The sequence below is a fragment of the Equus caballus genome, chromosome 17, assembly GCF_041296265.1.
Source record: "Equus caballus isolate H_3958 breed thoroughbred chromosome 17, TB-T2T, whole genome shotgun sequence".
In the NCBI taxonomy this organism is placed as follows: Eukaryota; Metazoa; Chordata; class Mammalia; order Perissodactyla; family Equidae; genus Equus; species Equus caballus.
In genome coordinates, this window is record NC_091700.1 from 15755162 (window position 1) to 15773067 (window position 17906).

Sequence of the window (17906 nt, forward strand, 5' to 3'; positions counted from 1 at the left end):
CAAGACCACGGCTGGCGCTTCAGCGCCCGACTCCCGGGCACCGCATGCCCAGGCTGGCCCCTGGGCAGGTGCCCGGCACACACCGCCCGTTCCACGAACGCCTCAAGCGCACGAAGAGACCCCCTCGCTCCCCGCGCCGCACAGCTGTCCCGCGACCTGACGGGCACCTCTCGGCGCACAAGCCTATTCCTCAGGGACACGCTCGCCTCCCACCAGCCCCCAGGCCCACGCCCCCCAGGTACCTCTCTCAGATGGAATCCTCTTCGCAGGCGCCCTGGTCGTCCGTGTCCGGCGAGCAGGAAGAGCGGGAGCTGAAGGACGGCCTCCTCAGGCTAGCGGCCGTGGCTGTGCACGGCCCGGGCTGCTGTGCCCAGCGGGGACGCGGAGCGCCGTCCACGGACGCCGGGGGAACGGACGAGCCCGGCCCGGGAGAGAGCAGCACAGCGCGGCCGGACTCCGCCGGGCTCGGCTCTGGGCAGGCAGGCGCGGCTCGCCGACGCCTCCCACGCCTCCCAGGACGGCGGCCCAGCAGCCGCGCGCTCCTCTCCTCTCCTCGCGCGCGCGCGCGCGCGCCGCCGCCCAGACGCTGCCCGGCCGTTGCCCCGCCCCCCCCCCTCCGGCGGTGGACTGCGGACAGCGACGGGGACACCCTCCTGGGAGAACTCCTGCGGCCCCGCCCACATGCTTGGGACCTTCGCGGAGCGGGAAGGTGCGCTGACAGGGACGCAGGGTCCCCGCTACGCTCGCTCTCGGGGAACTGCAGCCTCCTCCCTCGGCTTTCACTTGAATGTCACACCCGAAACCATGCAACGTCTACAAGCAAACATAGGCAGTGTGCTCTTTGACATCAGTCTTAGCAGCCTATTTTCAAGTACCACGTCTGACTGGGCAAGGGAAACAAAATACAAAATGAACAAACGGGACTACATCAAAGTCAAAAAACATCCTCTGCACCGCAAAGGAAACCATCCACAAAACCAAAACACAACCTAACAACTGGGAGAAGATTCTTGCAAACCGTATATCGGATAAGGGGTTAATATCCAAAACACAGAAAGAACTCATACATCTCAACAGCAAAAAACATCAACAACCCAATTGAAAAGGCGGGCAAAAGATCTGAGCAGTGATTTCTCCAAAGAAGGTATACGGATGGCCAACAGGCATATGGAAAGGGACTCAACATCCTTAGCGATCAGAGAAATGCAAATCACAACTACAAGGAGATGTCCCCTTACTCTGGTCAGAATGGCTCTAATTAACAAGACAAGAGACAAGTGTCGGAGAGGATGTGCAGAGAAGGGAACTCTCCTGCACTGCTGGTGGGAGGGCAGACTGGTGCAGCCACTACGGAAAGCAGGATGGAGTATCCTCAGAAAACTAAGAATACATCTACCATATGTATGATCCAGCTAGCCCACTGCTGGCTATTCATCCAAAGAACTTGAAAACACCAATGCAGAGGGACACATGCACCCCTAGGCTCACTGCAGCATTATTCACAACAGCCAAAACTTGGAAGCAACCTAGGTGCCCATCAAGGGAAGAATGGATAAAGAAGATGTGGTATGTATACACAATGGAATGCCACTCGGCCCTAAGAAATGATGAGATCCGCCCATTTGTGACAACGTCGATGGACCTTGAGGGTATTATGTGAAGTGAAATAAATCAGAGGGACAAAGTCAAACACCGTGTGATCTCACTCATAAGGAGAAGATAAAAACAACGACAAACGCACACAGAGCAAAGGAGATTGCATTGGTGGTTACCATAGGGGGAGGGGGGAGGGGAGAGAGCCAAAGGGGTGATGAGGCTCACATGTGAGGTGACGGACTATCATTAGTTTTCGGGTGGTGAACACGATGTAATCTACACAGAATTCAAAATATATTACAACGTACATCTGAAAGCTATATCATCTTAGGATCCACTGTTACTGCAATAAAATAAAATAAAATAAAATAAAATAAAATAAAATAAAATAAAATAAAAAAGTGTAGGAGCCTCAAGAGGCTAACAGGCTTTTGAAAAGTTATTCCAGGGATTTTTATGGCTTAGCTCAGGGCGGCAGACACCAGCCTGAGACACAGCTGTGGCACAGCTACTAACTTCAACTAAACTGTATTCCGACTGGAGGGAAATCAAAACTACTGCAATCATAATTTCTTGAAGGCTTCACTTTGTGCCAGATCCTGTGCCGACTGCTTTGCACCAACTGTCTCATTTAATCCTCACATCCAAAAGGCAGGTTACCGTTATTCTCCCCATTGTCAAGGTGAGGAGGCGGAAGCAGAAAGATGGCAATCTGCCTGGAATTCACAGAAGGATTCTCTAGGTAATGACATGACTTTTGGACAAGATTTCAAGGTTTAACACATTACAGTGCAGATGCAGATCCCAGTATCACAGAACGTGAAAAACACTGAGTCCTGCCAAATGTCTTAAAACACTAATTATGGATCCTCACAATCTCTTGGCCTGTTTTCTCAGATGAGGGAAAACCCAGCGTGAAAAACCGTTGATGAGATGTCTGCAGAGGAGGACTACGTCTGGTCTTTAAAGCCGGGAACTATCCCAGTAGATTCTGAGTCAGTGGGTCCAGAGTAGGCCTTGAGCGTCTCTGTTCTTTTCCAAAGCCCCACAGGCTACACTTCCGTGCCCTTGGAGTTGGGAAGTACAGTCATGCCCTACATCGGGACGTTTCAGTCAACAACGGGGGTCCCATCAGATTAGTCCCATATGGCCTAGGTGTGTAGGAGGCTCTGCCATCCAGGTTTAGGAACTCCGTGGTGTTTGCACAGTCTCGAGATTGCCTGACCATGACACACTCCTCAGAACTCATCCCCACTGTTAAGCAAAGCATGACTATACCGCCTTGGATTCTCCACGGTCCCAGACCTGAACTGTTTAGATGACTGCACACGCAGAGGGCACCGTGTCTGAGGCAGAGAGCAGCTGGAATCACAAAAGCTCTCGACAGAGAGTCAAGGAAAGGCGTGCTCTGCTTACACGACTCTCTACTTTTCTCTGGGTCTGAACCATTTCCTAGCTAATCTGCTTTTTTTAACCGAGCAGCTTTGCCAAAAAAAAAAAAAAAGAAAAAACACAAAGTTACCAACAAACACTAAACAAACCAATATAAACAATACATATTAAATAAGCCTAACCCTACTATGCTACTGAAAAGGCTTTTATTTCCCTGGGATAATTTGGACAGCATTAGATTGTTTTACCAAGAGCAGCCAAGTCGAGGCAGATTATTTCTAATTCCACAGTGCTGCAGATGCGGTCAGTAGCAACTGCAAGCCGGAAAGGAAACAAAACAAAACAAAGTTGGGTGTAATCCATTCAAGTTCACACGTTTCACCAGGGACAGCCTCCAAGCCTTGAATAGTTAGGTATGCATTTAGCCATTTCTTTAATCAACCACTACTAACGCCTGCTAAAGGCCAGACACTGCTCTAAGTACTTTACGGATATGAAATATCCTCTCACCTTTACACTCACCTATGGAGTGTGTATGATAATCATCCCCGTTTTACAGATCAGGAAACTGACACACAGAATGGTACAGTAACTTGCCCGAGTTCACACAGCCCGTAGGTGGCAGAGCCAGGACCCATGTGACAGAGTCTGGCTCCAGAGTCCACGTTCTGAATCACCACGCTTAGTCCCCAAAAACCTAGAGAAAGCGCCAGCCTCAATCGAAAAGTTTTCTTTTCCCCACCCTACAGTCCCTACGCGGCGGCCCCAGTCTCCAGGGCACGCTTTCAGCTCCTCTGACAGGCCCTACTCCTCCCTTGCCCTGTCCCAACACTCTCCCGCACAGGTCCTCCTTTTCTTTTAGGCATCTGCTCTCAGCTTCAACATCACTGCCTGAGTCACCAAGTCTAACAGGAAATGCCGTCTTTCTCAACACTCAACACAAAATTGCTTTTACGTATCTCCTAGGTAATTGGTTGCTGCCTGTCTGTCCTTTCCAACCAGGCTGTGAGGGCCAGTACGTCAAACAGCCTGTCAGTCTTGCTCACCAAGTGTCCAGACCACTGAACACGCACCGACCAGAGGAAAGGAAGGACTTGTCCCAAAGTCAACTCTCCAGACTTTCTGTGCAAGGAGGGAACGAACGGAGCACCCTCCAGCCTCACGCTTTCTCTTCCATGCTTTCAAGTGTGGGGCACATACCTCTGCTCACAACGCTCCCCGGACAGCCCCCACTGCACCCCTAACAGGTAGACTTCTGCACAGTCACGGGCTTTGGAAAGCACTGGCTCTGCACACAAATCTTACGTGGCCCTCGACAGGCCACTTCCCCTGAACCGGCCTGAGCTTCAGGCCCACAACAGGCTTCGTGAAAACCCCAACGGAACGTAGCCTCGAAAAGAGGGAGACCCGCACTCCTCAGAACGCCTCGAGACCAGTGTCCTTATCGACTTCGCGTCTGTCCTTCCAAGAAGCCAAGACCACGGCTGGCGCTTCAGCGCCCGACTCCCGGGCACCGCATGCCCAGGCTGGCCCCTGGGCAGGTGCCCGGCACACACCGCCCGTTCCACGAACGCCTCAAGCGCACGAAGAGACCCCCTCGCTCCCCGCGCCGCACAGCTGTCCCGCGACCTGACGGGCACCTCTCGGCGCACAAGCCTATTCCTCAGGGACACGCTCGCCTCCCACCAGCCCCCAGGCCCACGCCCCCCAGGTACCTCTCTCAGATGGAATCCTCTTCGCAGGCGCCCTGGTCGTCCGTGTCCGGCGAGCAGGAAGAGCGGGAGCTGAAGGACGGCCTCCTCAGGCTAGCGGCCGTGGCTGTGCACGGCCCGGGCTGCTGTGCCCAGCGGGGACGCGGAGCGCCGTCCACGGACGCCGGGGGAACGGACGAGCCCGGCCCGGGAGAGAGCAGCACAGCGCGGCCGGACTCCGCCGGGCTCGGCTCTGGGCAGGCAGGCGCGGCTCGCCGACGCCTCCCACGCCTCCCAGGACGGCGGCCCAGCAGCCGCGCGCTCCTCTCCTCTCCTCGCGCGCGCGCGCGCCGCCGCCCAGACGCTGCCCGGCCGTTGCCCCGCCCCCCCCTCCGGCGGTGGACTGCGGACAGCGACGGGGACACCCTCCTGGCAGAACTCCTGCGGCCCCGCCCACACGCTTCGGACCTTTGCGGAGCGGGAAGGCGCCCTGTGTTATATACCCCCAAAGAGGATGCTTTACATATGATTGAAATATCCCTCCCACAGTAGTCACAAGATTGCCCTTTGGGCACAGCGCTTGATGGACACAGCAGGTAGTGGGTCTGCTATCTCGGTGGGCTGGGCGTAGCAGGAGGCAAGTCTATTGTCTCAAGCTGGGTGGTCACAGGTGAGCACAGCAATCAGTTCCTAGCCTAAGGAAAGATGCTTAATCCTTAAGGAAATGCCAACGTTCGGAGGGGGAGGGAAGTTGCACCTTTATCTCAAGGGCCTTCACTCTTGCCATAGGGAATCTCTAAAGCAGATATACAATGCATGCTCAACTGCCTCGGTCAGGCCCTTTTGGAAAGACAAGGTCAGGCCGAATTAGGTTTACACCAAATGGCTTCCTCATATTCTCCAATATATCCTATTGCTTGCCATTTTTATTTGTCACTTCATTACATATAGTTACAGAAAAAGTCACGAGCCTGATTTAGAAATTTTGGATAAATTATTTTTACATATCACCCATGAAGAGACTATATAGCTTATTGAATTGAAATGGCTTTAAAACCATGTGAATTAAACTGAATGTGGCTACAACTAAAGAACTTGGGGGATAGGAGAATATTTGAGATTATTGATCTTTAACTTCTGCATTCTTTGGATAAAAATTTCAGAGAATTTTGTGGTAAAGGAATTTCTTGCCACTAATGGGGGTAAATATAAAAAGTATAATGCATGATCAAAGTTGATAATATCAAGGTTTCTCTGAAAATAGGGAGTTATGAGAAAACAAGTAAAATGGCATTTAGTATAGAAATAAAAGTTCTGCTTTCCAGACAAGCTCAGTTATGTTTGCTAAAAACAACAAATCCAGCTTGTCTCTGACTCTTCTTCAGCTTTTCTTTTGGATCATCTCCTCCTAGTTTTTGTGATACTTTGCTTCTGTGTTGTTATCTGTGGAAGTATGTTCTGTCGCAAATATCATGTTATGCTATCACTTTCTGAATTTTTCGGACTGGGTTTTTAATGCCTTTTGTACTAGTATACTTTTTTTCTTTTCTTTTGAGTTCTAAAACACTGTTTGATTTGCTTAAGGGCACATTTTCTAGCCCTTGATTTTATATCCATGTATAAGAGTGTAAACAGACTTCTGATCTGTATATTACCCCCTTAGACTTGTTCACATAATCTTGGGAGGAGGAAAAAATAATGTTGCTGAATTATTTTTGGATTAGCATTTACATTATTCTAAGGATTCATGAATTTACTCAAAAGCCGCTATTTGGCTTCAGCCTTTGCAATGCTGAATAGTTGAATGCCTACTTCAACAACATTTCTGCATCCCTGAACCCACATGTGATCAATGACCATACCACTGTGTGGGTTATCATCATATAACATCATAAGGGTAACAATGTCAATAATATGAGCAAGGCATGGCATTTGGATTCATTGCTAATATCTGAATATTCACTTGCAAATATTGGCAAGCACTCTACGTGTAACTTGTAGTGAAATTTTCTTTTGTCAAAGACAAACTGGGGCTGGCCTGGTGGCGCAGCGGTTAAGTGCACATGTTCCACTTTGGCAGCCTGGGGTTTGCCGGTTTGGATCCTGGGTGTGGACATGGCACCACTTGACAAGCCATGCTGTGGAAGGTGTCCCACATATAAAGTAGAGGAAGATGAGCATGGATGTTAGCTCAGGGCCAGTCTTCCTCCCCCAAAAGAGGAGGATTGGCAGCAGATGTTAGCTCAGGGCTAATCTTCCTCAAAAATAAATAAATAAATAAATAAATAAATAAATAAATAAACAAAGACAAACTATTTGACATACAAGATATTTTAGAACTTCCTTGTCATATACTTAAACAATATGTTATAGGAGCTATTGCATATTTAAAAGGTTACTTGGATGAAAGAATGCTGTAACACTGTGCTTTTGCAGACATTAATATCAACAGTGCAGGGGCTGGTCTGGGGCATAGTGGTTAAGTTCGCACACTACGCTTTGGAGGCCCACAGTTCACAGGTTTGGATCTCCAGTGTGAACCGAGCACCGCTTGTCAAGCCATGCTGTGGCAGCATCCCACATAAAATAGAGGAAGATTAGCACAGATGTTAGCTCAGTGACAATCCTCCTCAAGCAAAGAGGAAGATTGGCAACAGATGGTAGCTCAGGGCCAATCTTCCTCACCAAGAAAAACACCCCACAAAAAAAACGAGTGCAGGATTTCTGACAATCGTTGCCTGCAGAGAAAGTGGTTTGTTTGCTGTTATTTACTTGTTGGAAAAGTAAGCAAACTAGTTTGCCTTAAGGTTACAAGTATTTATTTATAGTATATGGCATCTTCTGTAAAAATCTCCATATTCAACTATGGGGAAGGCCTCGAAATTGGTGTGCAAACAGCGAAAGCTGAGATGCAGATGGAAAATCAGAGAGAATTTTGTCATTCTGAAAGCCAGTTACATTGTACCATTGCCACAATTCCAGCTCTGTGGTTTAAGTACATAAAGATGTATTATCAATAAAAATGTAAAAAGGGCAACAACTTTAAGTCTGTTTTTGAAAAGACTCAGAAAGCCTTTCTAGAAGCAGCACACTTTCAGTTTGTGGGATTTTGTCGATAAAATTGCATCTTCACCATTGACCAAGTCTTTAATTCCAGGAGTTGAAAAGGAGATAAGTTTTGCCTCAGTTACTATTAGAGAGATGACAGTATTGCTATCAGCAGTACCCATTACTGGCAGAATTAGCTGAAAAGTACTTTATTCTTCAATTGACCTAAGTTGAGATTAAGTATGTAATTTAGTATCCTAAATGTGCATTATCATGAGCAACGGAGCAATCTAGGAGCTGATAATGTTGAGAAGTTATTGTTCGTGCAGCATGTTACATTTTAAAATGGTTACTAAGTTTTAAAATAAGCTAATTATAATTAGATCTTGACAAAATTTCACATTTATTCTTTTGGCGTAAGCGTTCAATCCAGGATGATGCTATTCAGCTTCAGCTGAATATGGATTTTACACTAAGTCATTGATAAAAAAGTATTTGCTGCATGTCTAACTTTTATGTCTAAAAAGATCTCAGAAATTTAGTATTTTGGGTTGCAAATATAAAACTGCACTATCTTACTACAGCATTTCACAAAACTAGCTGATAAGAGGTAATTTTAAGATTTAATTTTATTGGTCTTTTAAAAGGCCTTGTAATGTTGAGTTTTCATTATTTATGACCATACAGAACATGGTGCGTAGATTGCTATGAAATATGCAGCACAGGGCTATTGGGAAGAACACATCAAAGAGGAATATGGAAATGCTCCGAGAACTGCAGGGGCCTCTTAAAGTGGTTGTTTTCCTGATTTTTCTTTAATACAGTTGACACCTTACATGATATACTATTAGATGCCAAGCAAGTTCCCATTAAAATGTGAAGTTTTGTTTTATTGTTACTTAATAACAGGTAGATAATGATAGGCAGTCTTTTTGTAGGAAGATAGCAAAGAAAATAAAACCAGATGAAGACTCAAGTAAAACTCCTATAAAAACTCTGTGATGTTTACAGTTTGCTCTTGCATGATTAATTACTTGGGAAGTCACTTATTTGCCATCTCTTTCTCCCCTGCTGGACTGTAAGCCATTTGAGGGTAAGGACTCTACGTGGTGTGTCCTCCGCTGCCTCTCCAGAGTGGCAGGCACTTAGAACACGCAAGGGTTTATTAATATAAATTACTGTATTGTGTTTCATTTTGACTACAAAGTAATATCTACTTTAAAAAGGAAAATATTATTACTACCTCTAGCTATTGCTGTTTCTGATAGTTTAGCACATTTCTTTCTGGCCTTTTTACTATGCTTATTTAAATTGTTGAGATCACATTATGTATACAGATTTGTGCCCTGCTTGTTTTTTGCTTAATGTTATATCAATATTTTTTGTTATGTTATTGAAATCTTTGTATAAACATCATTTGAAATGACTATGGTATTCTGTCATATTTGATAGAATGATATGTTTCTTAGTCATTTCCAAAATTTTAGCATTTACTTTCTGCCTGATTTTTTGCTATTATAAGTTATCCTGAATTGAATATCTTTTTATTTTTTAGTCCATTTCAGATTTTTTTCACCTTGGTATAGATTTCTAAAATGGTAATTACTGAGACGTGAAAGAATATGAGTATTTTTAGAATTCTTAATTATATTGTCAAATTATTTTGTGGAATTGTATCATTTTGCATTTCCACCAGGAACATATGAGAGAGTCCACTTTATAACTTCTTGCCAATATTTAATGTTACTTTAAAATCTTTTGCTAATTTGATAGAAGAAAATGATATGTTGTAATTAGTGTGTCTGTGATTCCTAGAGAAGTCAGACTTTCCCCAAATGTTTATTAGCTGTTCTCTTTTTCTTTTTCATTAATTTTCTGTTGACGTCCTGTTCTAGAGTCTTAGTAGTTTTTGATGAGCTTTTTATTAACTAAGACTAATAATCTGTCACATTTATAACAAATACCAATTCCAAGCCCTTTTAATTTTCATTTATGCTGTCTGGTATTATATAAAGCTGTAAATTTGGACTTTTTCCAAATAGTAAACTGATTATTGCAACACCCATTTGTTGAGTAATCCTTCCACTTCTTCTTCTTCTTTTTTTTTTTTTGGTGAGGAGGATTGGCCCTGGGATAACATCTGTTGCTAGTCCTCCTCTTTTTGCTTGAGGAAATTTGTCGCTGAGCTAACATCTGTGCCAGTCTTCCTATATTTTATGTGGGATGCTGCCACAGCTTGGCTTGACGAGCAGTGCCAGGTCTGCACCTGGAATCCGAACCCCTGAACCCTGGGCCACTAATGCAAAGTGTGTGAACTTAACCACTACACCACCCGGCTGGCCCCTCTACTTCATTCTTAATGTAGCCATTTCTTACTTTTTATGAAGTTTGCGTCAGTCCAGTTATGTTATTTCCTAACTAAAATGATACAGTGCAACATTATGTATAATCGTGTGTAATCATAATGTAACATTGGTTTCTGTACTGCTTTACAGACTGAATGTAGAAAGTGACACTGCATGAAAGAGACCAAAAATCAGTTCTTCATCCCAAGGACCCGTTAAACTCCAAGAAGCATCATATTCAAATAATAATCAAATGATTTCCCAGAGTTTTTCTTCAAATGGAACTAAAAAGGATATCAATAAATGTGTAGATTTTAAAGTGAAAGATAGTAAATTGACAAATGTTGGGAGTAAGCTTGACCATGGAAATAAAAACTTTAGCAGTCCTGAGATTGCCAAAGATGTGAAACCCAAAGCTGAAGGCAAATGGAAAAGATGGGCTCATTTACTTGCTCAGAGGGAGAAGATGAAGGAACACAAGAAAGAAAAGTACAATAAATTTGGAGACAGTTCTGAAAAATGTGTTTTGGAGAAATGGAAGAGAATCCAGTTTTCTCAGGATTACAGTTCCAACAAGATAATTAAGGAACCCTCAAATCTAGAAGAAGGAAGATCAGTTTCAAAATCCCAGCAAAAATCCTGTGATACTCTCCAGAAGCTTGTAGGAGGAAGTGTCTTCAGTGTAGATTCTACCAAGTCGAAGACTAAGCTGGAGAACAAAGAATGCCTGGAAGGCTGCCGGGTGTCATTAAATTTGACTAGGCACCCAAGAGAACGTTTATTTTCAGATTCCACGTGTAAGCAGACTGTTCATGAGTCAAAAGGAAAATATCATCGTGAGCATCATGAAAGTAATGATTCAAGTTCTAGTGCAAACCTAACCCAGGTAAAGTAGTACAAAATGAAGAATACAGGTTTTAGTGAAGAGTTTCAATATGGTCAGATTTGAGTTGTTCCTTTCACTGATTATGATCGTAGAGGGCTGATTCAAATTTAGTTAGGAAGATTTGTATTGGTTCCTTTATTTTGCCCTTTTAATTCCAAGTTCCTTAGGAAGATATCCTGGTAAGCATGAAGGATAAGTAATAGAAGGGAATGTGTAAAAATGTAGAAAGATGCAGTTAGAGATAGTCCTTTCAGAAAGCACTGCTCCAGTGTCTTAGGCTCTTCTGTAACCCCAGGTACTATAGAACACCCAGGGCTTAATATCCTGAATAGCTTTAACAAATTATTTTTGGAGTGCCCCTGTGTGCCAGGCACTGCAGTCACAGTCTGTTTTCAGAGACTTATTCCTGTGAGGAGACATGCAAGCTGTCACCCTAAGTCTGATAAGTACTTATCACTTAATATGGGATTACAGTGGAGGATTAACATGGCCTTGGTACACTGTGGAGGGATTAGTTAAGAAAGGTTTACTGGAGGGGGTAATGTTTAAACTGAGAACTAAAGAATGCATAGGAATTATTCAGGCGAAGGCGAGGTGGGTGGGATGGGAGAAGGAGGGATGTTCTAGGCAAAGGGAACTACAGTCCTGCGTTAATGAACCCTTAACGAAGGGATGTGTTCTGAGAAATGTGTGGTTAGGTGATTTTGTCATTGTGCAAACATCATAGAGTGTACTGAAGGGAAACAAAATTTACCACCCCAAAATGTGTCTCTTCAACATGGAGATTACTTTAGGTTGGTTATTTTTAAGAAACAAAAGATTCAGGAAGTCTTTCACGTTACCTTCCCCTTAACTGCCTAAACGAATGTAAAAAACGTGTCTCAGGAAGTGAGCTATCACCTTAGCACAACATGAACTAGGTGGTAGACAGGGAGGAACCTAGACAAGCCTGTTTGTTGGGCTCCCCTTTGTGTCCATCTGTTTCTGTATGTCCCAACACTTGTTTTCCAAATATTTGCTCCTTTTCACCTACTTGTAAATTATCTTCCTTCCCTTTGAAGTCCCTGACTCTGCCCGTCCCCGACATCTTTTGTCTTTAGCTGAGGATGTTATTTAAGGTGAGAGTTTCAGCCATTTTGGCAAGTTACTCAGTTTTCCTAGATTTCTCCCATATATATGTGTTATTAAGCATTTGTTTGTTTTTCTCATGTTAATCTGTCTCATGTCAATTTAATCTTACCAGCCAGAAGAATCTAGAAGGGTAGAGGAAAATTTCTTCCTCTCCCACCATACTTGCACAAACCTAGATAGTATAGCCTATACTACACAGCAATGCTATACAGTACTAATCTGTGGGACCACAGTAGCATATGCGGTCCATTGTTGACTGTACATGTACAGAGATCCAGGCTACAAAGCTTGGCACATCTAGTTTGCTTTGAAATTATGTAATAAATTGGCTTTTGTGGACTAATTTGAGAAACTAATCTCTATAGCTTTGTTTCTATGGCAAATTATTTACCTTTAAGAAAACTTTTAGAACTTCGGTAACTTTAGAACTTGAAAACTTCAGAAATTCTGAAATTTAGAGACTGCTTGAAATAGTGGTGGTTGAACCTACCTGCTTTTAGGAATCAAGACTATAGATCGCAGTATAAGATACTTCCTGTGAAAAACGGAGGGATTATAAAGAGCAAGGCCAGAAGAGCTTGAGAGAGAGCACTTTTTGTTCAGTGAACTTAAAGGGTCCAAAGAGAGAAAGAATTGAGTTTGTTCTTTTTATTGCTTTCTTAAAGGAAAGCTCCAGTTTTCTCCTGTGTTATAATTAGTTCCCTAGAGTAAATGCAAGAAAGGAACTTGAAGTTGCCAGCATGTTCAGTAAACATCGTCGTATCATTGCTTCATCTTCTTCTTGTGGTGTACACCTCAGGAATAGTATGAGAAATCCCTGCAATGCATCTTCTGGGTTCCTTTGGTCTCTATACTGAATTGCTACACAAACCGAAGGAGGTACATAGCATGAATATTAAGTTGTAGGGGAAGCAGTTTTTGCATGTGTAGGGGAGGAACACATTTCCTCTACCCTCTCTTGGTTCGTCTGGCTGGAGAACTAATTAAATTCACAGGAGACAGAATAGCAGGAGAAAATTAAACAAAGCTTTATATTCTGAGGACCATGGCCCAGGGCCTTTCTTCCCGAAGGAAGAAAGGGTACCGAAGAAGTGGGGTGCACAGAGTGGTTATATACCCCCAAACAGGATGTTTCACATAGGATTGAAATGTCCATTTTACAATAGTCGCGAGACTGCTCTGTCAGCACAGTGATTGATGGAAACAGCAGATAGGTCTGCTGTCTCGGTGAACACAGCAGGGTGGCAGGTCTGTTGTCTCAAGCTGGGTGGTCACAGGTGAGTTGGGTGGTCGAAGGTGAGTGCAGCAATCAGTTCCTAGCCTAAGGAAAGATGCTTATCCTTAAGGAAATGCCAATGTGGGGGGGAAGTTGCACCTTTGTCTTAAGGCCATTTGTTCTTGCCATAGTAAATGTTTTAAAGCAGATATGCAGTGCGTGCTCAATGGCCACAGTCAGGTCCTTTTGGAAAAATGCAAAGTCAGGCCGAATTAGGTTTACACCAAATGGCTTCCTCGTGTACTCCAATATATCCTATTGCTTGCCATTTCTATTTGTCAATGTATACATGGGAGAGGCTCAGGCAAGCCAAGCAACTCACCAAAATGGCTGAAACCACCACCCCAAACATCATATCCAGCTGAAGACAAAGGATGATGTTAGGGGTGGGGGGAGTCAGTTACAGGAGGTTACCAGACAGGCACAATAAACAAATGCAGATTTAAGTGCTTGCCTTCCCCATTGATTAAGTCTCTAGAGATAAGGTCATCCCCCCTTCTTCCTGGTAGAGAGGGAGATATCGTTACAGATGGAAATTTCCTTTACAATGTAAATGTCTCTTATAAAGGGTAAGTAAATTCTACTTACCAGTTGCCTTCCAGCCCCAAATAATCATCATGCCAAAGAGACATATCTTGGGATGGCCAATTCCAGGCCCCCACACATGATTACTTTCCAGTTATTGGAATTAATACTCTATATAAACTATGCCTTTAATAGCAGTCTTATCTGACTTAAAGTCATTGAGACACAGGAGCAGTAAGGAAATATTGTTCTTTCTTGAATATATTATCTTTAGCATATTATTGACTGTAGCTAATCATCTTAATATTATGTTTATTGTCGTTTTCCTCACAAATTCCGCAATAGATAATTATCTGCCTGAAATAATGAGTGTACTTTACAAGGAAATAATTGTATTTTCTGGATTTAGTAATCCTGTGGTTTAGAAATCTTGTTATACTTTCCTGAGAGAAAATAACTTCTTCTGTTTCTGAGGTCTTGGAGTCCTTTGATATAGACCACTCTGAGTTTGCGCCCTTCCCTCACCATGGCAAATTAATGTTCTAGAGATTTGTCACTTATAGGCCACTTTTACAAACAGTATCCCACTTAATCCTTACAAGTCTGTGAAGTAGAAATTTATCAGTTTATCAAACATTAATTAAATGTACTTATTATGTATCAGGTATGTTTCTAGGTTCTAGGGACTTAAAGATAAATAAGGTGCTCTTTATCCTCAAGAAGTTCCCAGGGAGGGAGATTTGTAAACAAATACTCTGTGATACAGTGAAGGAAATAGTAGAGCCCTAAGAATTGGGTTGGTGTTAGTATAAATTTTGGGATGAGTTTAGGGAGGGCTCACAAATGTGGAGATTCTTAAGCTTGGTGTTAAGGGTATATAGAGCAAGGAATAGCAGTTTTGTCCCACCACGGTTGAGGGCTAGTGTGTGTAATGGCACAGAGTTGTGAAATTGAATGGCAAGAGTGTGCGTGGGCACTAAGCTGGTCAGTATGACTGGAGTTGAGATATGTGGAGAATCCATAGGAGAAGAAGTTAGAGAGGAAGCCAATGTATTACTTCATATCCCATGGGAAAGATTGGTTTTCTATCTTGTATTCTGTAGATAGTACAGAGCCCCTGAAATGTAATCAGGGAAGCAGTCTAATCAGATTTTCACTTTAGAACCACTCCAGTAGGTAAAACCATTATTACCCTCATTGTTGGTATTCTTTTTGTCATCCCTAGGGAAAGCTTCATCCCATTCCATGTATTTATTAAGCATGGTGGGGGAGGGCAAATAGTTAAATGCCCATTAAGACTTTCTTTTTGGATAAGGAGGAAGTTTTCAGGGACAATTGACATGAACTTTTCTGGATTTGGGGGTGATAGAAAATTTATTGAAGTCACTGGAAGTGGCCTGTGGTCAAAGAGAGTGAAGGGTAGTAGTGACGTAAGTGACAGAATTAAAGATTTCAAATGTCAGGAGCTTCAGGAAGTTCTGCTATTAGCTTGCTTGGCACTTCTTAGCTGAAGAGAACCTTAAAGATCTAGTGAGCTTGAAAATCAGGTGGAGAAGGGATCATGAAATCCAGGGTCATGGAATAGAAAAGCTGTCATGGGCCTAAGTGTGTGACGTATAAAGTGTTATATCACGTGAAGATGGATGTTAGGCAGTTAGGTTGGAAGCTGAATTCCCAATGAAGCAGCATTCGATACACTTGTTTAAAGAGGGTCTGTAATTTGTACCATGTGTAGCCTCCTGTAAAATACATGTGAGTTTGGTGTTAACTTGGAGAATTCTTAGAAGATAATTTGGTTTAGTAGTGTCTTTTGCCAAGTTCCCTACTGGTTTGTAGGGTCAGGTAGGTCTCGTCCACTCAGCAAAAGTGCCAGTGAGACACTGGAGTTAGTGGAGAGATTTTCAATCTCTGCTGGAAGACCAGAAATAAAGCACAAACCTCTGGTGCTCCACCCCTGTGTAATACAATTGTGCGTTTTTTGGGTTTTCCTCCTCAACCATGTTATAATCTTCAAGTTCCCTTTGTTGTTTTGTCATGTTCCTTTTAGAAATGGCTCAGTTACTTCTGGATGAAAACTTCCCACCACCGAAGGCCAGCCTGTTTACCTTTGCCATGGTTCTTTCTATTTCTTAGAGTGGCATATAGTTTTTTTCTCAGAATATGAATATTTGTAGGAATGCATATATGAATGAGAAAACCCTAAAGAATTTCTACCGTCTTTCATGACTTAACAGAATGAGGCTTTTCTATTCTAGGGGCAGTTTCTCATCTGGGGGTAGTTTTGCCCCTTAGGGGGCATTCGGCAACTGCCTTCGTGGAGACATTGTTGATTGTCAGGAGAGGGAGCGGGTCGTGCTAGTGATATCTAGTGGGCTGAGGCCAGAGATACTGCTAAACATCCTACAATGTGCAGAACAGCCCCCAAAGCAAAGAATTATCCGACCCCAAGTGTCAATAGTGCCCAGGCTGGAAAACCCTACCCTGGGTATCTGCTTCATTCTTAACTAATAAAATTACTTTGCGTTTCAGAGTTTTGAAGCACCGTGTTCTTCAGTGTCCCTTGAAAGTATTCAAGATACAGATCAAGAGGTTACTCAAATACTTACTTTTTTGAAGATTTTTAATGAAATTATGTCAAACAGTTCTAGTTTTAATTAGAAATAATGACCATAAAAACCTTGGTGATATAAAAATAACAGTGATCGCTACTTAAATCAATATATAAGTTTTTATGAAGTGATGGAAAATTATTTGGAAAAGTATTTACATTTACTTGATCACCTTTTTGCCTTTGTTTCTGATAAGCTCTAATCTGTTTTGAATGAAGAGCATGCAGCCTATGGCTCACAAGTTATGTCGATTTTTATTTAGTGTTATCACACTTTTGGCATGCTTATGCCTAGGCTTGCCAAAATGCAGTATATTAACGTGTTTTCGCCTCCTTTTTCTAATTAGCAATAACGTGAAAATGTTGTTCAGTGAAAATGAGAGTGCTGCATATTTATTTTTACCTGCTGCTTCATTTCCCTGCTAGAATCTCCTGATTGACCCTCAGAGTTGTTGCATAGGATTTTATGGTCTCTGGTCCTAAATTAAACTTAGATTCATAGAATACTTTGTGTTTTCTATTTAAAGAAGACTTTAAAACCATGTTGTTTGCTTTTTATTTGTGACAGCATTCAAATTTTTGTATTTTTCTGTCTTCTGGGTCAGTGCTGCTTGGTAGAAGAAAGATCTCTGCCCTTTGCTCTAAAGCCAGATTATATTTTCATTTCTTTGGATCAAAATACATCAGGGAACTACTCCCCCTAAGTGAGAAGGGTCTTGAGAGCTAGACTTCAGTTTGTGATGGTTCATAAACTATCTTAGAAATCTCAAGAAGAGCACTCACCATCCACATAAAAACATATTTGGCTCCTAAAATACTTTGAAGTGCTAATAGGAATGAGGATTAAGTTATTTTGAAGGTGTACCATGTACTAGGCTCGGTGAGAGGAGCATCACATTATCTCACTTAATCCTCACACAAATGCTCAAAGGGAATAGGTATTTAACATTCCTATTTTGTAGATGCATAAACTGAGACTCAAGGCAGTTGTATAACTTGCTTGCCTAAATTAAAGTAATGAGAAAAGACCTATTTTTAGAAACCCTGTGTGTGTTTACAATCTCTATTCTTTTACCATGCTGTCTCCATATTTCTGTAAATTTCTTTATTTCCACAAATCATCTCGTCTTAAGTCAGTTAATTGCCGTCTTCTCTTGCTAATCTGCAGACTAAATAATTCAAACTATTTTACTGTGAGTCCTTTACAATGTAGATGCAGATAGTAGAAGAGCCTCGTGCTGCGCATGTGGGAAAAAGTGTGGATTTACCTGTGCTTCCACCTTCTGGAGAGTTAACGAGGTTGGAAATTGACTTGGTGGAAGATGATGTACATTATTCTGCTGGTATACTCTATATGCGTATGATAATGTTCATGATCTCCTGTGCTTTCTTAAAAATTAAGAAAGTA

At 42.8% G+C, this 17906-nt stretch overlaps 1 pseudogene; it reads left to right on the top strand.

The window, feature by feature from the left end:
* Positions 1-16548, top strand: part of LOC138918606 (transcriptional protein SWT1-like) — a 33866-nt pseudogene extending 17318 nt beyond the window's left edge.
* The last annotated feature ends 1358 nt before the right edge of the window (positions 16549-17906 follow it).